We start from the raw sequence: 23457 nt of genomic DNA, 5'->3' as shown, positions 1-23457 counted from the left end.
TTCGGGTGTTTAAGGTTTTGCTGACACTATCTGTTCCCACCGGAGGAGAGTTCACCTGTTGGGAGGTACGTTGTGTTTTGACTTGTGGGTATTTTTCTGTAAGATGATGGAGTATGAGTGATGCATTAGCTATTTGAGTAGCGTTGTTGACATCGGTTATGGAAATTCTAGTATACAAGAGGTTCAGAGACTGGATGTTCTCATTGGAAGATTATTCCTTGATTGTGACTTGTGATGGAATGTGAAAGATTGGGTGATTAATGGTATGTGTTATGAAAAGGTTGTTATAGGCTTGTGGAAGGTTATTTTCCTGTTCAGGAATGATCGGAATCTAGTTTGGGAATTATTTGAGAGCCTAATGAGGATGTGTATTCTGTATCAGATCAGATTTGCTTGCACCTACGCACCTGTTATCGCAGGTATATCATCGGGTGGAATAGATGTTATTAGCGCCTTGGTCTATGATATGTGTTTCTCTCTTATGCTATGACGGGTTGTGAGGGTTACATGATTCTTCGCATGCATATTGTGATTCAATTTAGGCCTCATGGCATTATAGGAGAGATGACCTTCGTGATGTTGATTTGCTTATTGCAACATAGTTGTGCTTGTCCTTCTCAGTATTGTTTGTTCCTAATAATTTTCCCACAGTTATATTGTGTGCACTTTATTGTGCTTGATATTGATGCACATGTGATTAGTGAGCCCGAGTATTATGGTTCGATGGGTACATTATGTGGATTGATATGATGGGATCGGGTTTCACGCCGCAATGTTACTGTGATGAAATGTAACTCCTTATTCTTATTTCATGTATTTTGCTTCCACCTTGTTGAAAATAGTTCATAGGAAAATGTTAAAATTTCCCTGCCTACTTAACTTGCTTAGTAGACTTCTTATTTAACTTTCTTACCATTATCTGTCATGTCTGAATTATTACTTGTTTAGTGTACAAAATCGCACTTTGTGGGACTCCATATGATTTTGTCGAGACTTGTCGGTTGGGTTGCTTGTATTGGCGGAGATGAAGTTTCTAGACTTGAGATTTGCACTATCGTATTGGTATAAGGAATGTTTGGAATAATGATACTATGTTCTATGGAGGATTTGAGCAATGGCCCTGGTCGAACGAGTGAGCTTCTTGGTTTATTGATCAAATGAGTGGTTAAGAGATTATGTATGTTTCTTTCATCATCGGCAGGGTATGAAGGTTTTGAACGAGGTTCTAATCGATATGAGGTTTGCTACCGGCACCAAATTTGTTTTTGGGCAGCAATGGTGGTCAGTAGTTCCTGTTGTGAGTATCTGAGTGACGGGGTATATCATGTGATTACATTTTGGGTTATGGTTATGACTTAATACAGCTTGTTCAGACTTATACAATGTGTAGATATGAGATTCGGGTCTTGTAATAAAATTTGGATGTTGGAGATTGGATTCTAAGGTTTAAGGATCAACGTTGAAGTAAGGATCTCTAGTTATGTAGTGTTGGCGGGCTTATGTGGAACAGGGTGACATGGGATCAGAGTCGGGTATGTGCATAGTAAGGTTGCACCATGTTTGATAGCTTTGGAACGACTCTTGGCACATTCGAGGACGAACGTATGTTTAAGTGGTGGAGGATGTAATGACCCGACTGATCGTTTTGAGCATTTGTACTTCGCTCGATAGTTTGAGGGCTCGATTATCTCCGTATGGTGTACTATAACTTGCGTGAATCGTCAGTGTTGGTTTTCAAGTTATTCAAAATCGATTTGGAAGAATGAACTTCAAGATTTAAGCTCTAAGTTGGAAGAGTTGACCAAGTTTGACTTTTTAGCATTTGACCTCGGAATGGACTTTATCAGTTTCTTAGCTCCGTTGGGTGATTTTGGACTTAGGAGGGCGTTTGGATTGTGATTTGGATGTCTGCAGTTGAATTAGACTTAAAATGGCGGTAGTTGAATTTTTGGGAAGTTTGATCAAGATTGGACTTTTTGATATTGGGGTCGGATTCCGATTCCAAAAGTTGGAGTAGGTTCGTAATGTCAAGTGTGACCTATGTGCAAAATTCGAGGTCAATTGGACGTAATTTGATAAGTTTTGGCATCGGTTGTAGAAGTTGAAGTTTCAAAGTTCATTGATTTTGATTTGAGGTGTGATTCGTCGTTTTGATGTTGCTATGTGAGATTTGACACCTCGAGTAGGTCAGTGTTATATTTTTGGACTTGTTGGTATGATTTAATGGGTTCCTGAGGGGCTCGGGTTGGATCATTGGTTGAAAGACTAGTAAAGTTAAGTAATTGGAATTTAACCATGGTCAATATCGGGTCAAGACGACCTCTTTTTGGTGTTTTAAGGGCACGAGCGGATCCGTAGCGTGTTTCATAATTGAAATACATATATGGTCTGTGTCCGGGAGGTTCCGAATGAGTTTCGGGGTGGTTTCGGATCATTTCGGTGAAGTTTGGTTTTGCTAGTGCTGGTACTTCGCAAATGCGAACTTTTTGTTGCAATTGCGAACTCCGCATTAGCGAACATTTGGTCGCAAATGCGACATCTGCAGCTGGGTTAAGAGTCGGAGTTTTGGGATTTTAGCTCATTCCTTCATATTTTGAACCCTATACTAGGATCTGGGCGATTTTGGAGGTGATTTTCACCACAAGAATTGGGGTAAGTGTTCTCTACTTGATTTTGATTATATTTCATGAATCTATCTTCGATTTTTGCATTTGATTATGATTTTTAAAGAGAAAGTTGGGGTTTTTTGTCTAAACTTTACTAAATTGAATTTTTGAGTTTTGAACATCGATTCGGAGTTGGATTTGAGTAAAATTAGTATGGTTGGACTTGTAATTGAATGGGTTGTTGGATTTATATGTTTTGTCGGATTTCGAAGTGCGGGTCTTGTTTTGACTTTTTGGTTGACTTTGAGTAAATGTGTAAAAATTCAATCTTTATCAATTGGGTTTGCTTACTATGGCATCATTTGATGATTTTGAGTTGTCTTTGGCTAGTTTCGAGCCGTTCAGAGGATGATTTGAATGGGATGGCGCTTCTAATGTATTGATTTGGCTTGAGGTAAGTGTCTTGCCTCACTTTGTTGAGGAAATTTTTCCTACTATTTGATATTGTTTGCCACATGCGAGGGTGATACATATATGAGGTGACGAGCATATATGCATGTGTCAGGGTTAATCATGCTCGGAGGTAGCTTATGTTATAAATGGTATCCTGTAGAACTACATGATCTTCTTGCTTCATATCTTACCTGTCTTCTAGATCACTAAAATATGGAATTGAATGTTAGAAACTAAAATTTATTTTATGATAATTGGATAAAATTGGACGGAATTCTGAGAAAATATTGATGTGTCTAATTCGGACATCATTATGCTTAATCATCAATACACTACTATGGCCGATACTCTTGAGATACTAGATTCTATGCTCGTGTTGTAGATCATTCTTGAGATTTGTTGAAATACTTGAATAATAAGGTTCTTGAGGGTTTATTGAACTATTGTTGGCTTGAAACTCGTGATTGGGGTTCCGTTTGGATATTCATTTAAACACTCTCCTTGACGTTATTTATGCTTCATGCCTTGTTTGTCATTAATATACATATGCTTGGTAAGGAACGGTGTAAAGCACAAAGGGTGATGTCGTGCCATTGTATATACATTATCATATGAGGGAGAGTGTAAAGCACGAAGTGTAATGCTGTGCCATATCATTTGAGAGTAAAAGCACGAAGGGTGATGTCGTGCCATATTATTGAGAGTAAAAGCACGAAGGATGACGGTGTGTCATATCATTTGAGAGTAAAAGTATGAAGGATGATGCCGTGCCATTTCATTTATATTATCATGCTTTTATGTTATCACGAGTTCATGGCACGAAGGGTGATTTCGTGCAGGTGAGGACGAGGGACATGCATTTTATTATGATATCTTTACCTCGTATTTACATTCATGCCTTTACCTTGAGCTGTTATTATCGTACTTATGGTTCTTATATGACTTTCCGTTATTGTTCTGTCTAGGTTCTCTACCTTAATTGTTGTTGTGTTGCTCATGCCTTCTACCTGCTTAACTTGCAAATACCATGCCTACTTACTGTTGTTATATCTATATCCATGTCGTATATTTTGTTACACTTTAGTACAAGTCTTCTACCATGTTAGTCATCCATGCCTTTACTTGTTAGCTTATCAAGATCATGTTTTTCCTTCTTGTTAGTTATAATTACATCTAAACCTTATACCATATTAGTTAGTGAAATTTATGTTCTTCTACCATACTTGCTGTCATTATTTTTGTGCCTTCTATCTCGTCTTTTTCTATTTTCTATATGCTTATGACTTCTTAACTGTTACTTTCTGGGTGCTCTCTACTTGGTGTACATTATTCTAGAAATTATTCTACCTAGTTGGTATTATTGTATGCACATTTGGTAAGGATGAGATGAACGCACGAAGGGTGTAGCCATGCTAAATAATTTGACACATAATTATTTATATATGGTGAGGAACAGATAAAAGCACAAAGGGTGTTACCATGTCATTTTACTTGATATCTTGGATATAATTCTCACACCGGAAAAGATTATAAATTTTCTACTATAGTTTCTCCTAGTAATCATTTACTGTGTTGTTTATTGTACTCTTATCTGCTATGTTTTTGAACTGTCTATACTATTAGTTTAATATACAGGTTATAACAGTAAGCATCTTTAAACTAGAAATCCTTGTCACTACTTCGACGAGGTTAGGCAAGATATTTATTGGGTATATGGGATCGGTTGTACTCATACTATACTTCTGCACTTTGCGTGAAGATTTTTCTTTCGGAGCGGAACTGTTGGCGATGTCGGGAGCTGACTCGGAAGATGTTCGTGCATTCCGGATATAGCTGCCACTTATCCTTGGTAGTTTTAGATTTTGCTCGTCTGTTTATGTAAAATTTCAAACAAATCGTGTAATTATTTGTACTATCTTTGTAAATTCCAGGTCTTAGAAGCTCATGATTCATACTACTAGTCCTTGGGTTAATAAGTAAATGTTCAGATAATTCTTCACTGTTTCCTATAAATTTCATTTGGATTGTATTGATTGTTAGTTGGCTTACCTAGCGGGTCGAGTTAGGTGCCATCACGGCTAGTGTTTTTTTGTTTGGGTCTTGACATTTTTATCCGTTGCAAAATATGCAAAAGTGTTATTAAGTGAAATTTTATTTTATTACATACACCGTTACACTTTTTTAGTTTTTTTTTTCTCCTTCCGAGCCACTACTTCCTACTCTTAGTAATGGAGGATTGGCTCAGCCAACTGCGAAATGATGTTTTTTTATCAATTCCTTTACGCAGGGGCGCATGCACGCCTAATGAAGCGGTGTCACGCGATATCGTCTCGTCGATTTTTTTATTAAATATATGTATTAATACTGTGAGGAAATGAATAAGTAAAAAAAATGACATCATTTGATATAAATTATCCCTTTGTATTTTGGCTATGTACTTAATTTTGTTCAAGAAGATCGGAGGTTCAAACTTTAACTAGTATATTTTTTTGCAAATATTGAGAGAACCTGTATGGTTAAAAATTATGATAAAGTAGACCTTTTCTAGCTTAAAAAAGTCAACAAAACCAATAAATTAAAAATATTTCTTGTCTAGAAGTATGGTAATTGATGTTATTATTTTCGTAGTTCTGTAAATTTCGACACTACTAGCAACAATTTCTGCGTAGGTTGATATTGAGAGAAACAATGCTCATGTGGTCTCTTCCAAGATGATAGCAATACATTAGGATACATGGCAAACATCTCAACCTTAACTTCCGACGAAGGATTGAGACAATTTAGAGTTACGCAAGGAAAGGTTGAGGTATATTAATCGGGTAAAATATGTTTTCGATTTGGCACAAGTCTCCTCATTTAGAATAAGTTATTATCTCTTTTTTCCTTTTCATCGTATTTTTAGATTGAAATTTGTTTACCCTAAAATTTGAATAACAACTAAACTTATAATGTGGTTTTAAGGATATGTGATTTCACATAATACCAATTGATAAACGTAAAGATAAGTGATACAAATTGATAATAATATAAAGCGAATCATCATTTGGACAGAGTCCTCGAGTTCGGACACCCTCGAACTAATTATGCAAGAATAGTTAAGGGCACAATAAGTTGATGAACAAGAAAGTAAGCTGAGAAATATTATATTGCTTTGATATTCGTGAATGTAAGGTGTCTGCAAATGATGGGGACTCCCCTTTATATAGTAAAGGAATTCTAAATATGGTACAATTCTAATTACGGAAGTAAATCCCATGATTGGCACAAATAACCGCTCTTGATTTGATCTGTTCCGAGATTTCCGCCGTGATCTTCGACCGGTTACGGATATTTCGGTTTCCAGTTATTGTGCTTCGTTCGACGTCTGTCATACATGGCCTTGGTCGTTGTTGGCCTCGATCTTGGCAGGCGCTTCGATATTTGGACTCGATGCCTCGTCTTCGAGCTCGAGTCTGATTCATTACGAGACTACCCCCGATGTTGTGACCTTGTCTCGATCAGATAACACAATTGAATAGGCCCGATTTTAAGCGTATACAAAATTGATAGTGGCTCAAGATTTGCATCACCAAAAAAGGTCCAACCTTAATGTAAACTGAATCAACTTTATGTTATAGCTTATTACACAACAGACAGATGAAAGACTAACCTTCAAAAATTAATAAGGTCATATACATTATAAAGATATGCGATTGATCGAAGATAGTGATTCAAATATTTCTACGTTTCAACTCTACCTAAATTAAACAGGTCTAACGTAAATGAGGACTCCAGCATCAATTGGATAACTTGAGACACCTAATCTTGAAACATGTTGGTACCACAAAGACCTTTTGGTGTTCGATTCTTTTCCGCATTTCTTCTTTGAACTTATATAAAGGTTGGTCATTTAGCCGTACTATTTTTTAAAATATACCTCACATATTTTCTCAAATTTTGTGTAATACCTCACACATATGCTTAAATACTTATATCCTTTTTAGAATCTATGTTATATTATTTTATAATAGAAACAAAATTGAAGTCCGAAATCAAAATATAGTTATTTTAGACTCAAAAAACCAAAATATGTAGGGAAAAAACTTGGTGACCAAAATATATATAAAACCCTTTTAAAGGGCGCTATACGTTAACGGTCGTTTGCCCATTAAAGTATAGCGTCCTTTTAAAAGGCTCTATATGTATAAAGCCTTTTATATTTATGGCGCAGGAACAGTAGATAAATAGAATTTAATGTACTAAAACAAGAATAGAGTGCTGGGTGGTGCAATGGTTAAAGGCTATATATGAAGTGGGGTTTGTCCTTGAGGTCCAAAGTTTGAATCCTCCTAGCAACATTATTTTATTTTCCTATTTCTTTTCATTATTTGATTTAAGTATTTTGATATAAATACTTTAATATTTATAATTACATTTTAATGTAATTAAAATAATTTAATATTTATTAGAAAATTATGATATTTGAATTCATTTAAAGTAAAAAAAAAAAAAGAGAAGCCTTTTACTATTTCGTTAAAAAATCTACCGATGTTTTTAATAGTTGTTATTTTGTATTATACGTAAAATAAAATTATTTTTTTCTCCTTTTATTTTTAAATTAGAATTATGAGTTTTATTTTATAGTTAAAATTTTCATAAGAAAATTCTATATATGGTTAAAATTTGCAAACTGTTAGTTCTACCTTCTATCTCTATTTTGCCCTAACTGCTAGTTACGAGAGTCGCCAGAGAGATCTGAGTTACGAGTTTAGCTACCTACCGGAAAACCTCTTCCACCGCCCGGAAAACCGATTTTTCGTTTGCCGGTGAACAGAGTCGCCGGAGAATTCACACGCACTCACTCTACATGTTTCGTTCGCTTTGATTAATGCTTCTCATTTTTGGCGTGTAAGGTTGCCTTACAACAATAAGCAGAAACTTTAAACATATATCTGATTTTTGTTCGGCATAGCATTAGCAGAAACTTTAAAATATTTTCTAAATTAGATCTGAGTTAACGAGTTCGTGGGAATAGCCTTTGACAAGTGCCCCAGTTCACTGCACCAAAGCAGGTCAGTGTCTTTTATTTTATTTTTGATTCCGTAAGCCTAAGACGAATTCGTGTTTTGGTGTTAATTGGTTATTGTGCCGTTAGTTCCTCTTGTTATTGTGTCGTTGCTCCGATCGGTTGGACGGCTCCTTTCATTTTTGTTTTGCTTCAATCGTAAGTACATCCTTTTCATTTTTTTCAGATCTGTTGTGTTTAACATTTTCCCCCGAATATTTTGGCTCGTTGTATCGATTTTTATCATTAATTCAATTAATTGAGTTCTCCATTATTTTGACTGTTAGATCTAAGGGTCTCAAATGGTTATTAGATCTAAGGTTTAGGAGAAATAGGGTGAGTTGGGAAATCTATTTATTGCTTGTTGGATATCTGATTTTTAGGTTTGAATTTATTTTCATACGTTTTCTTTCTACCCTTTTTTCTCTACTCCACAGTCTAGTCGTACATTGTTGTTTCTCTTTTTGTTTTGTCCTTTTATTTTTAACATTCCTTTTAGGTTTATTGGTTTTGTCCTTTTGCGTCCCAAATCTGACCCCACCCCCTTATATTCTCGTTTTCTTCTCCTCCTTTCTTGGTACATTTTATATTATTGGGGCTATACCAGTGGTAGCGGTGATAGCTCCTTCTGGTTTTTGGGTCGTGGTATTTTCTGTGTTTTCAGGAATTCTCGGAGTATTGGAGACAAGTTGGGAGCACGAGCACTGGCAAAGGAAAGCAACCTGGGCGAGTGTCAGCAAAAGGCGGTAGGAAGTGGTGCGTGAGTGTACAACTACATCGAGTACAGCAAATCAGCCACAGGTTTTGTTATCGGGAGTTGGTACCTCCTGTTTTACTGTTTCCCTTTTGGTGCTAGCTAAATTACTGTTACTTTACTTCGCAATAGTTAAACCTTTCAACTAGGATACTAGTTACCATTTGTTTCCTTCTAGTTTGATTTGTTGTCCGTTGTGCACTAGCGAGTTTTCTCTAGATTGTTGTAGGTGTAGTGGCTGCAGTCTGGGATGATAGAATAAGGGCATGTCCTCGGGTGGGGCAGAGTGTGGGGCTGGGGTCAGGGGGTGGGTCGGGTAGCAGGGGAGGTAGAGGGGGCAAGGGAGCCTATAGGTTGAGAATCGGGTCATGGAACATAGGTTCACTAACGAGTAAATCCATAGAGTTGGCGAAAATCCTGCAGAAGAGGAAGATTAATATAGCGTGTGTCCAGGAGACTAGGTGGGTCGGATCGAGGGCGAAAAATGTGGATGGGTATAAGTTGTGGTACTCTGGTGTCCTGAGGGGTAAGAATGGAGTGGGTATCCTGGTAGATAGCCATCTTAGAGAGTCCGTGGTAGAGGTCAGGCGGGTGAATGATAGACTAATGACTATTAAGTTGGTGGTGGGTGAGGGTACTTTAAATGTCGTTAGCACGTACGCACCGCAAGCAGGCTTGGATGAGGATATTAAGAGGCGCTTTTGGGAGGGGTTGGATGAGATTGTTCATAGTATACCGTCTTCTGAGAGGTTATTCATATGAGGAGATTTCAATGGTCATATTGGGTCATCTGTAGGTGGGTACACTGAGGTGCATGGCAGCTTTGGTTTCGGGGAGCGGAACGGAGGGGGCATTTCGCTGTTGGACTTTGCCAAGGCTTTCGATCTAGTCATTGCGAACTCGAGTTTTACGAAGCGGGATGAACATTTGGTTACTTACCAAAGTTCGGTGGCGAAGACTCAGATTGACTATCTCCTCCTCAGGAGATGCGACAGAAGGTTGTGCGAGGACTGCAAGGTTATCCCAGGTGAGACCCTCTCAACGCAGCATAGGCTTTTGGTGATGGACATTTGTATTAGGATAAGGAGGAAGAAGAGGTCAGTACAAGGACGCCCCAGGATTAGGTGGGGCGCCTTAACTAAGGATAAAGCTAAGGAGTTGGAAGGAAGGTTATCGACAATGGGAGCTTGGAGAAATAGTGGGGACGCAAACACAATGTGGTCGACGACGACGGACTGTATAAGAAAGGCGGCGAGAGAGGTGTTAGGGATATCTAAGGGCCACAATGGTGGCCACAAAGGAGATTGGTGGTGAAATGCAGTTGTCCAAGGTAAAGTGGAAGCAAAGAAGGCGGCTTACCTGCGGTTAGTAGGGAGCACTAACGAGGAGGAGAAGAGAGAGAACAGTCAAAGGTATAAGGTAGCTAGGAAGGAGGCGAAGATGGCAGTGACGGAGGCTAAGACGACAGCTTTTGCTCGTCTGTATGAGGAACTAAGGAACAAAGGTGGGGAGAAGAAGTTATTCCGACTCGCTAAGGCGAGAGAGAGGACAACTCGGGATCTGGACCAAGTGAGGTGCATAAAAGATGATGACGGCAAAGTTTTGATGGGAGATGACCAGATTAAGAGGAGGTGGCAGACCTACTTTCATAAACTTCTAAGTGAAGAAGGGGATCAGGATATTATACTTGGGGAAATGAGGAATGCCGACAGTCACCATGAATTAAGTAATTGTAGGGACATTGAGATCGATGAAGTCATGGAGGCAATGCGTAAGATGAGAAGGGGCAGAGCTACCGGGCCAGACGAAATTCCGGTTGAACTGTGGAGGTGTGTGGGTAGAGCAGGCTTGGAATGGCTTACTACATTGTTTAGTGTTATATTCAAGACTAATAGGATGCCTGAAGAGTGGAGGTGGAGTACAATGGTCCCGTTGTATAAGAACAAAGGTGATGTCCAGAGCTGTAACAACTATAGGGGCATCAAATTACTAAGTCATACCATGAAAGTTTGGGAGAGAGTGGTAGAAATGAGAGTGCGAAGGACGGTGTCTATTTCAGACAACCAGTTCGGGTTCATGCCGGGGCGATCTACCACAGAAGCTATCCACCTTATTAGGAGGATGGTGGAACAGTACAGGGATAGGAAGAAGGATCTCCACATGGTGTTTATTGATCTGGAGAAAGCGTACGATAGGGTTCCTAGGGAGGTCTTATGGAGCTGCTTAGAGGATAAAGGGGTCCCGGTTGACTATATTAGGGTGATTAAAGACATGTATGCTGGAGCTAAGACTCGGGTTAGGACAGTAGGAGGCGACTCTGAACACTTTTCAGTTATTACGGGGTTGCACCAAGGGTCTGCGCTCAGCCCATTCCTATTTGCCTTGGTGATGGATGCACTGACTCATCATATTCAAGGGGAGGTGCCATGGTGCATGCTATTTGCTGATGACATTATTCTAATTGACGAGACACGAGGCGGCGTCAATGAGAGGCTAGAGATTTGGAGACATGCTCTTGAGTCTAAAGGTTTCAAGTTGAGCAGGACGAAGACGGAATACCTCGAGTGCAAATTTGGAATTGAGCCGACGGAAGCGAGAGTTGAAGTAAGGCTTGACTCTCAAGTCATTCCCAAGAGGGGTAGTTTCAAGTACCTTGGATTGGTTATTCAGGGGATCGGGGAGATTGACGAGGATGTCACACACCGTATAGGGGTGGGGTGGATGAAGTGGAGGTTAGCGTCAGGAGTCTTGTGTGACAAGAAAGTGCCACCGTTACTAAAAGGTAAGTTTTATAGAGCAGTGGTTAGGCCTGCCATGTTATATGGAACTGAATGTTGGCCGGTAAAGAACTCACACATCCAGAAGATGAAAGTAGCAGAGATGAGGATGTTGAGGTGGATGTGCGGGCATACAAGGATGGATAAGATTAGGAATGAAGATATTCGAGAGAAGGTGGGCGTGGCCCCCATGGAGGACAAGATGCGGGAAGTAAGACTCAGATGGTTCGGGCACATTCAAAGGAGGAGCACTGATGCACCGGTGAGGAGGTGTGAGCGACTGGATGTAGTGGGCACGCGGAGAGGTAGAGGGCGACCTAAGAAGTATTGGGAGAGGTGATCAGACAGGACATGGCGCGACTTAGGATTACTGAGGACATGGCCCTTGACAGGGAATTATGGAGGTCGAGCATTAAGGTTGTAGGTTAGGGGAAACTTGTGAATATTTCTACAGCATAATAGAGTGAGACTAGCCAGTTAGGAGTTAGACTAAGAATGTCATTGGTCGTCTATTGATGCAGGGCTTTACCTGCTAGTTTTACTATACCAGCCATCTATTTCGTATTTCGTATTCTGTATTTCATATCTCTTATATGCTGTTATTTTATTATGCATTTTTATGGTACTAATATATCGGCTCCTGTTGCTTTTTTTTTTAGCCGAGGGTCTCCTGGAAACAGCCTCTCTACCCTTCGGGGTAGGGGTAACGTCTGCGTACATATTACCCTCCCCAGACCCCACTTGTGGGATTATACTAGATCGTCGTCGTTGTTGTTGTTGTTGTTGTTGTTGTTGGTGGTGGTGGTTTAATCTTTGCTTGAATTTTTATATTTTTTGATATCTTTCTTTTTATAGTTATTAAAATTTTAGTTATATTTACACTATATGAATTTTATTAATCTGCTTTTCCTACGCCATGTGTATAAAACGCTTTATACATATAACGCCTTTTAAAAGGGCGCTATATCTTAACCGGCAAACGACCGTTAAAGTATAGCTCCCTTTAAAAGAGCGTTATATATATTTTGGTCACCAAATTTTTTTCAAGTATATTTTGGTTCTTTGAGTCCAAAAGAACTACATTTTGGTTTCAGACTCAACAAAATTGTACTACATAATGTGGCATACACGTGCAATGCACGTGATGAGGAATTAGTTATTATAAAAGTAGGAAGCCCATAATTTAAAGTTAAATAACATGATTATCCTTGTGATTTATCTAAATACCCTTATTAGTTAAATTGCACTTTTTAGTTAAATACCAATTTATTAATTTAAAAAAACTTACGAATAGACGCAACTTTAGGCTCTGTTTAAGAAGAGAGCCTGAAACGTTGCTCTTCTGCTACTATTTTACCAAACTGTCATTTCTTCTCAGTTTTATTCTCTTCTACTTGATCATCAGATTTTCGGCGTTGTTACTATTCCATTCTCCTGACTAAATCCTTGGTGAAATCTATCTTGGCGAAAAGATATTGCAAGTCTTCTTTTGTTTCCCATATACCTTAATCGGTTTCTAATTCTTCTTCTACAATTTATCGTTGAAGTTAAATATTTCTGCCAAATTGATATAATTTAGAGATGATTAGAGATTAATTGACTTTGAATTTTGTTGGGCTTTGATTTCTCTATTTCTTTTGGTTTATCCGAGATTAATAAATTGGAGATTACAAAATCGCTACTATTGTAGTTTTCTTGGTGTTGGCAAAGAGATATTTGGTCAGGTTTATACAACATGTGTGTTTACCCTTAAAATTGGATAACAATTAAACTTATAATGTAGTTTTAAGGACATGTGATTTCACCTAATACACATTGAAAAATATAAAGATTAGTAATAAAATTAACAATAAGATAAAGCAAACCAGTGTTTGAATGAAATTCAGCCCTCGAGCTTGAATGCTCTCGAACTTATTGGTGCAAGAACAGTTAAAATATAAAAAGTTGATGAACAAGAATATGAACCAAAGAAAAGGCGTTATATTGCTTTGATATCTCATACTGTAAGGTGGATACAAGATGATTAGAACCTCCTTTATATAGTAGAGGAGTCATATCTATGGTATAATTCTAATTACGGAAGTAAATCTCATTATTAGCTAAACAACCGCCCTTGAATTGATCTGTTCTGAGATTTCTACCACGATCTTCGACCAGCCACAGATATCTCGCCCTTCAGTTATTGTACTTTGCTCGATGTCTGCCTCATTTGGTCTCGATCGCTATTGGCCTCAATCTCGACAGGTACTTCGATCCTCGAACTCGGTACCTTATCCTCGTGCTTTGGCCTGATCCACTTTGGGGCCGACCTTTGATGCAACTCTCTAGTCTCGATCAAATAGTAGAATCGGGTAGGCCCAGTTTTAACCGTATACAGATAGTTCCCTCGTTTCTTGGAGTGTAATGAGAAGAAACAAATTGAGCCTTTGATTTCGTACCTCGATCTGTCATGATGTCATCCTCGCGACGTAAGCGATGAAAGTAACTGAAACGTCCCGTCGGTACAGTTTCCAAAGTCATTAATGAGTATCAGTTGGTGGTCGGCCACCAGTGCCTTTGAAACGTCACCATGAATTCCTTAAATAGGCCCCTTCTCTCATTGATTCAATCTTTACTTTCACTTTCTTCTAATCTCTTAAGCTTTTATATCTCTTAAGCTCTTCCTTCCTTCAAAATCTCCAGGGTTTTTTGCTAATCCCCTTTCAAACACCAAGTCCTGTCATCTCCCTCTCTCTTTAAATTCATACAAAAATGTCAAAAACGTCAAAAACGGTTTCTCAAAAGGGAAACACTTCTTCCTCGCGGCCGGCCGGCGATAAAACACCTGTTGAACCGCGCCCTCAAGAGTGTTTTCCTGGGGGGTGTGTCCTTACTTCTGATTTCAAGGTCGAGAAAACATCGTCGGTCCCTGGTCGATGAGAGCCAATGTCGAGATATATATGCTCGATAACTGAGGGTGACCTTGAGCAGGTGAAGAAAGACTGCCATTGGGAAGATAAAGAGGTGGTGATTCCGGCCCCCGAAGAAGACATCACTACCCATGTGGAAAGGTTTCTAAGTGTTTACACTTATCCTTTCACGGTGGGCCCTATCGATCCCCTCATCTTCGATTTTTGTCGTTAATATCAAATAACCCTAGGTAAAATCCTTCCCTCTTTTTGGCGGATTGTTATTCTGCTCTGATTCTTCGAGCAAAGTCGAAGGGATGCTTTTCACCCTCGACCACCTCATCAGGTTGTACAGCCCCCGTCTCTATCGATTCGGGTTAAAAAAATATTTGAAGGCCTATTTTATTACGGAATTCGAACGTCTCCGAACCGTATCAGTTTGGCAATAGACTTTAGCTTGGGATTTGCCTCTTAGGCTCGTTTCCCTATTACATTTCAAACTTGTTCGAAGTGTCAGTCCCCAAGTGGGGCGGCCATGGCCTATGAAATCGAGGGTTGCCTTTTTAAGGCCTTAAAATCTCGAGATATTAGTAATTCGATCATGTCAATTTGGCAATCCCCGAGTGCAGGGTTAGTTGTTCGAACTTTAGTTGTGATCGGCCCTTGAGCAGTTTCTGCAACAGATCATAAGTACAAAATTATAAAGTAAAATTTTCTAAAACATGAAATATTCGGCAAGGAAAAATACTTCTCTTAACAGATGATCATACATGCGTACATGTTCGTTGTTAGGGCTCGAATAATCTACACAGGCACGGTTCATTCGACCGTTTGGCCCTTACAAATTTTGCCTATTAAAACCCTGTTGGCACGAAGTATTTTCCTTATAACATTTGAGAGGGTGATGCCCCTCAGTATTCGAGGTTGATTGTAAAGAATCCTCGGATACTGTTGAATTGCCCCAAGGTAGCACAAACAATGGTTGCCTCGTTAAAAACCTCGCCGGAAAACCCCATTTGGGACAAAAAACGGTCTAACGAAAAACGAGTGCAACGCGTGCTTTCAAACCTAAGGACTTTGTGTTGAATAATTCCTCGATGTCTCCGATCGAACACCTGCAATTGGTTAGTATAAAATATAAATGAAAATGGAGAAGGTTGTACCTTAGCAATAATATCGTTTTAGAAGTAATACGTTCCAATTGTTTGGTAATTGCTCGTCGTCTATCGTGCCAAGTTTGTAGGATCCTTTTCCGATGATATTGAGGACCTGATATGGTCCCTCCCAGTTCGGGCCAAGTTTTCCTTCGTTTGGGTCTCGAGTATTAAGGGTGATCTTTCTCAGAAAACTAAGTCCCCGATTTTAAAGTGTCGAAGATTGGCTCTTCGGTTGTAATACCTTTCGATCCACTATTTCTATGAGGCCATTCGAACGAGGGCGGCTTCCCGTCTTTCATCTAGCAATTTGAGGCTCATATTCATAGCCTCATGATTTGACTTTTCTGTTGCATACCGAAACCAGAAGCTAGGTTCCCCAACTTCGACCGGGATCAGAGCTTCAGCACCGTAGACTAAAGAGAACGGTATTGCCCCCGTACTAGATTCGACATTGTTCGATACGCCCAAAGGACCTCGGGCAATATTTCTCACCATTTTCCTTTAGCCTCGTTCAATCTTTTCTTCAGATTTTGGATGACACACTTATTTGTCAATTCGGCCTGTCCGTTCCCACTAGGATGATACGGCGTTGATAGGATCCTTTTAATTTTGTGGTCTTCGAAAAACTTTGGCACTTTGCTGCCGACGAACTGCTTCCCATTGTCGCACACGATCTCTGCAGGCATTGTGAATTGGCATATAATGTGGTCCCAGATGAAGTCTATGACTTCTTTTTCTCTGACTTTCTCGAAGGCATGCGCTTCAACCCACTTAGAGAAATAGTCAGTCATATATAAAATGAATTTAGCTATACCTAAGGATGAAGGTAGAGCGCCAATGAATTTCATCCCCCATTTCATGAACGGCTGATCACGCCCAACTCTAGTCCTAAAAAGGATAAGCGGTCGCTGCAAATACAATCCGGTCTAAAAGACCGGAGTCGAATCCCACAAAGAACTAAGGCTTAGCTATATCTGTTTAATATTACTAAGAAGACAAGTTTGAACAATTTTCTAAATTATAAAGATTGAGATTTATATTCTTAACTAATTACCTAGAAAATACTAGAAAGCGGTAAAATTATCAACTAACGAGACAAAGGATTGGAGACTAAATTAAGGAAGTCTAGAGTTATGATTTTTCCAATTGTCGGACTCCTTCCAGCTATGTTTCCTACAATTTCGCCGATGTATTCTCTACTGATCGTGAGCACTTTACGTGCCGTAATTCTCTCTCGAACAACTACAACAATTTACTAGATATATTCTCTCGAACTACGCTAGTTGGCTTCATCTAACCGCTCACTATGACCACGTCAAGGCTTTGTTATTTCTAAACCTACCTTTAAACCCACTGTATTGATTTCTCACATATGTAGGAGTGACGTTGTTCAATAACCACCTAAATATGTATCGTTTCTCAAAAAACACATAATAAATAGGCACAGTCAATTGATGGCCATTCAATCAATCGAAATAAACACGTAGTTGAACAAGTAGATAAATCCAACGGCTCAATTATATAAAAACATAACAAGTATTCATCCTACAAAAGGTTCCATCAAAACCCTAGATAACAAATTAGCTATTCATAATAGTATGCAAAAATACAATACTAGAATTCATAACCAATAATGAAAATAGGAAGAAGGAAGTGAGAAACTTGTAGAAGAATTCTCCCCCTTGTTTCGAGTGTATTCTTGCCTCCTTAGGTCGAATCCCCGATCTCCTTAGCCTCCTTAGGTCTAAATTATGTCAAACATATGTCAAAGGTCCTCAAAATACCGTTTTCCCATGAATATATACCAAATAGGGTCGGGCCCATACAATTAAACCTTCTCCTACACGAAAAAGGTCACTTTTCCCGGAAAGGACGTGCGCGGCCGCAGATCAACCGCGGATTTTACCCAAGTTTTGTCTGTGGCCGCGGATTCGACTGCAGATATGACCATCGAAGACTTAGAATTTGGAAAAACGTAAAACATAAAAGTTGTAGCCCTTTTAGTTATCTTTCCAACCATATATTGGTGATACCAAATGGAATTTTGAGCAAAACGTTATTTATATTTTACTAGACAGTGCGCAATATGCCTACTCGATTCTTCGTTCGTTCTTAACTATCACCCATTGATCCCAGAATACGATCCCGGCTTAATTCCTTGGGCTTTGACTCAGACGTCAAAGCTCTAAATCACTTGAATTCATTATATAACATCTACATAGCTCGAAATCACTCCTGTAAGGTATAAATACACAATTAGTGCAAAACACTAGCGATTAAAACTCAAACTCAATTAAAGTGCAGTACATTAGAGTGAAATAAGCGACTAAAATATGTAATTATATCCTATTATCAACACCCCACACTTAAATCACTGCTCGTCCTCAAGCAATCAAACTGCACTTTATATAGACATGACCTTTTTAAGCAATTTTCCTAATTCATCACACCAAGAATATTTAAAATAGACTAAGCACAAAAGTGTAACATCTTCACCTCCAGATTTGACTCACAAGTACCATGCATTATTCATAATTCACCCACTTACTCTAACGTAGAGGTCACTGACATTACCTTTCCTTCAAGAATCAAGTGCCCTCATACAGCAAAAGAGAGTAGTTCCACACAATAAAATTTAAGAACACTTAGGAACTCAAGATAGAAAGAATTCACTCACTCTCAGAAATAACATTCATATGCCACAAAAGATGCATCATAGGCTTGCCCGTAGTGTACTACTCTACTAATCGAGTTCATTCAGTCTAGGATCAAGTAGGACTTTATTTGATTGTAATGTAGGCTGCGGGACGGGTAAGATATATTTGGATATAAGAGTGACTACTCCTCTCTAAGCACTTTAATACATATACTTTAAAATTCAAGCCCATGCTTATGTCAAACCATGACTCCACCTTCACATCAATATACATTAACTGCCAATTTATTTAAGCACAATTACATCAAGAGTCACTGCTTATCAATGAATATTTTTCGCAACAATACAACTATTTTTTTTTCTTATCTTTTTCAATTCAAGTGGCTTTTTTTTTTAACACAGTGCACCTTTCTCCTTATTTCATTAGTTCCACTCAAAAGCCAAACCAACCACCCCACACTTTAACTTTTTTACAGTTCATAACAATTCATGTGCTCATGAGAGGTTAGAAGGTTCAAATAGATGGTTAATTCAAACAAATGGGTAAGACTTGTAATGTGGTCGCCAAATAAACATGATTACAGGCTCAAAGAGGGTAACTAAGACACATAACAATTAGGTGGTGAAAGCATATCACTGGCTCAACAAAGAAACACCTATATTACTTCCAAGACTGAACAAAACTACTGTTTCGCTTTGCAAACACACGGGGCAAGTTCTAGACATCAAATGTAATGCACAGAATAAAAACCCTCACACGTACCTGGCACATGACTCACTCAATATTGTATTATCAAGACACTCTAGTCAATACAGTTAAGCAAAGTTAAGAACATACAATTTAAGGTACTTATACAAGAGTCAAAAACTAAGCCTAAGCGTCATAACTAAAGTACTAACTATCCTCAAGGAATAACAAAGTTAAGATATATTGCTTCAATTCAATTCATCTCACACTGGCTCCTACTCCTAAAAAAATAAAACTAACTACACCCGATTCAAATAAAATCCTTGAAAAAGAACCACGGCATACAGAAAAACTAAGGGGAAATTGCTACACTACCTAACAAAAGAAAATATTTTTGTCCTTTTTCTTTAGACTTAAATCCCTCAAGAAAATTGTCTAATAGAACCATCGTCAGAAAAAGTCCAATCGTTTTTTTTTTATTTTCTAAAAAAAAAACTCAATTAAACTAACACAACTAAAATAGCATAGAAAAGTCACCCCGACAATCTCCTCACCCCACACTTAAAATTGTGCATTGTACCCAATGCACACCATAACTAATAAAAGGGTAAAAGAGACTCCCTGGTAGGCCAAAGGCCGAAGCACTAATAGCTCATGAGGTACTCAGACTTTTCCCAAGCTTGGTCCTTCATGCGGGTACCTCACATTTAGTTCCAACCATTTGGTTTGTTGTTGTATCCTTCAAATAGCTTTGCTTTCCATGTTCCTAGAGGATCAAAAATTGACACTAAAAAAATAATACAATTAAAAAAAATAAAATAAAAAAAGCAGTAAAGTTGGGTTGCCTCCCAACAAGCGCTTGATATAATGTCGCGACACGACATGAATTACTTTTTGTCTCCACTTTGAGCTTATGAATTGAACCCCAAGTTTTCCTTCAAGCTTATGATTATGCTCTTGGGGAGGTACAAATTCTTGCGAGCCAAAAATTAGATAAAGTCTTATGCACTTTTTGACTCTCGATCGAGGAGTGTCACCTTGCCTAGACGGCCTTGAGAATTTCAAAATATAAGGCTCATCTACCTCTTACTTGGACTCTTTTTTATTCTCGTCAAGATCCATTCCCATTTCACCGTCTGAACATAATGTAGAGAAGTGTTTGGAATGAGGTCCAACATGCTCTAATACATGAACTTCAAGATTTTCGACCTCCTCAGCACCAATAACACTGGAGTCAACTAAATGTATATCCTCAATGTCCCTGGTTGACTCTAGTATTACTTCTTTAACATCGATATCCTCAATTGCTAGTTGGTTAGATTGTTGGTGTTCTACTCTAACCTCCTCCATTATAACCTCAATTTCGGTATTTAATTCACACTATTCTTGGCTACTATTCACAATATTGGCTTGTTGAGCACTAACTGCTTCAACTAGTTGACTCACTTGCGTCTCTAGGTTGCGAATAGTAGCATCTTGCCTTTGTATGTACAGTTGTTTCTCATTATCTTGTTCCACAAGGCACCTTAGAATATCCTTGATCTCCTTCAAGTCTGCATCCCCAGGTTCCTTGTTCCTGTTAATTTCACAAGAAAATGTAGAACCATTATAGTAAGGGGTTGGGGGAAGATAAGAAATATAAGCACAACCAAAAAAGTGACCATTTTTACCACCACACACATCACACACATTCCACAAATAAGAGTGAGTTGGTGCACATAACTCGCTCTCGGGAATATTTTGATAATTTTGATACGGGTAGTTTCCTTCAAAATATGTATGAGGATCAATAGTAGAATTACCAACATCAAAACTCCCATAATTCCAGGATGCCATGTTTCTCAAATTAACAAGTAAAACAAAAATAAAAAAATCAAATGCAACAAAACAAAATAAAAGTTCAAACTTGCAACCTAGCAATATGTACACCTACAACTACACCGTTAGTTCCCCGGCAACGGCATCAAAATTTGATCTTGCCTAACTCTAGTCCTAAAAAGGATAAGCGGTCACTGCAAATATAATCCGGTTTAAAAGTCCGTAGTCGAATCCCACAAAGAACTAATGCTTAGCTATATCTGTTTAATATCACTAAGAAGATAAGTTTGAACAATTTTTAAAATTATAAAGATTGAATTAACTAGCAAATACTAGAAAGCGGTAAAAAATTATCAACTAACGAGATAAAAGGTTGGAGACTGAATTAAGGAGGTCTAGAGTTATGATTTTCCCAATTGTCAGAATCCTTCCAGCTATGTTTCCTACAATTTTGTCAATGTATTCTCTACTGATCGTGAGAACTTTAGGTGCCGTAATTCTCTCTCGAGCAACTACAATAATTTACTAGACATATTCTCTCGAACGACGCTAGTTGGTTTCATCTAACCGCTCACTATGACCACGTCAAGACTTTGTTATTTCTAAACCTACCTTTAAACCCACTGTATTGATTTCTCACATATGTAGGAGTGACGTTGTTAAACAACCACCTAAGTTTGTATCCTTTCTCAAGCAACACATAATAAATAGGCACAGTCAATTGATGGCCATTCAATCAATCGAAATAAACACGTAGTTGAACAAGAAGATAAATCTATCGGCTCAATTATATAAAAACATAACAAGTATTCATCCTACAAAAGGTTCCATCAAAACCCTAGATAAAAAATTAGCTATTCATAATAGTATGCAAAAATACAATACTAGAATCCATAACCAATAATGGAAATAGGAAGAAGGAAGTGAGAAACATATAGAAGAATTCTTCACCTTGTTTCGAGTGTGTTCTTGCCTCCTTAGGTCGAATCCCCGGTCTCCTTAGCCTCCTTAGGTCTAAATTATGTCAAAAGTATGTCAAAGGTCCTCAAAATACCGTTTTCCCATGAATATATACCAAATAGGGTCAGGTCCAAACAATTACACCTTCTCCTACACGAAAAAGGTCACTTTTCTCGGAAAGGACATGCGCGGTCGCGGATCTGGCCGCGGATTTTACCCAAGTTCTGTCCGCGGCCGCGGATATGATAGTGGATAGAATTTGGAAAAACGTAAAACATGAAAGTTGTATCCCTTTGAGTTATCTTTCCAACCATATATTATGGAGTTCTGAGCGAAAATTTATGTGTATTTTACTAGACAGTGCGCAATATGCCTACTCGATTCTTCGTTCGTTCTTAACTATCACCCATTGATCCCAGAACATGATCCCGGCTTAATTCCTTGGGATTTGACTCATACGTCAAAGCTCTAAATCATTTGAATTTATTATATAACATCTACATAGCTCGGAATCACTCATGTAAGGTATAAATACACAATTAGTGCAAAACACTAGCGATTAAAACTCAAACTCAATTAAAGTGCAGTACATTAGAGTGAAATAAGCGACTAAAATATGTAATTATATCCTATTATCAACACCCCACACTTAAATCACTGCTCGTCCTCAAGCAATCAAACTACACTTTATATAGACATGACCTTTTTAAGCAATTTTCCTAATTCATCACACCAAGAATATTTAAAATAGACTAAGCACAAAAGTTTAACATCTTCACCTCCATATTTGACTCACAAGTACCATGCATTATTCACAATTCACCCACTTACTCTAACGTAGAGGTCACTGACATTATCTTTCCTTCAAGAATCAAGTGCCCTCACACAGCAAAAGAGAGTAGTTCCACACAATAAAATTTAAGAAAACTTAGGAAATCAAGATAGAAAGAATTCACTCACTCTCAGAAATAACATTCATATGCCACAAAAGATGCATTATCGGCTTGCCCGTAGTGTACTACTCTACTAATCGAGTTCATTCAGTCTAGGATCAAGTAGGACTTTATTTGATTGTAATGTAGGCTGCGGGACGGGTAGGATATATTTGGATATAAGAGTGACTACTCCTCTCTAAGCACTTTAATACATATACTTTAAAATTCAAGCCTATGCTTATGTCAAACCATGACTCCACCTTCACATCAATATACATTAACTACCAATTTATTTAAGCACAATTACATCAACAGTTACTGCTTATCAATGAATATTTTTCGCAACAATACAACTATTTTTTTTCTTTTTTTTTTCAATTCAAGTGGCTTTTATTTATTTTTAACACAGTGCACCTTTCTCCTTATTTCATTAGTTCCACTCAAAAGCCAAACCAACCACCCCCACACTTTAACTTTTTCACAGTTCATAACAATTCTTGTGCTCATGAGAGGTTAGAAGATTCAAATAGATGGTTAATTCAAACAAATGGGTAAGACTTGTAATGTGGTCGCCAAATAAATATGATTACAGGCTCAAAGAGGTTAACTAAGACACATAACAATTAGGTGGTAAAAGCATATCACTGGCTCAACAAAGAAACACCTATATTACTTCTAAGACTGAACAAAACTACTGTTTCGCTTTGCAAACACACGGGGC

The sequence above is a fragment of the Nicotiana tabacum genome, chromosome 8 (genome assembly GCF_000715075.1).
Source record: "Nicotiana tabacum cultivar K326 chromosome 8, ASM71507v2, whole genome shotgun sequence".
Taxonomy (NCBI): Eukaryota; Viridiplantae; Streptophyta; class Magnoliopsida; order Solanales; family Solanaceae; genus Nicotiana; species Nicotiana tabacum.
Note: the sequence above shows the minus strand (reverse complement) of the source record.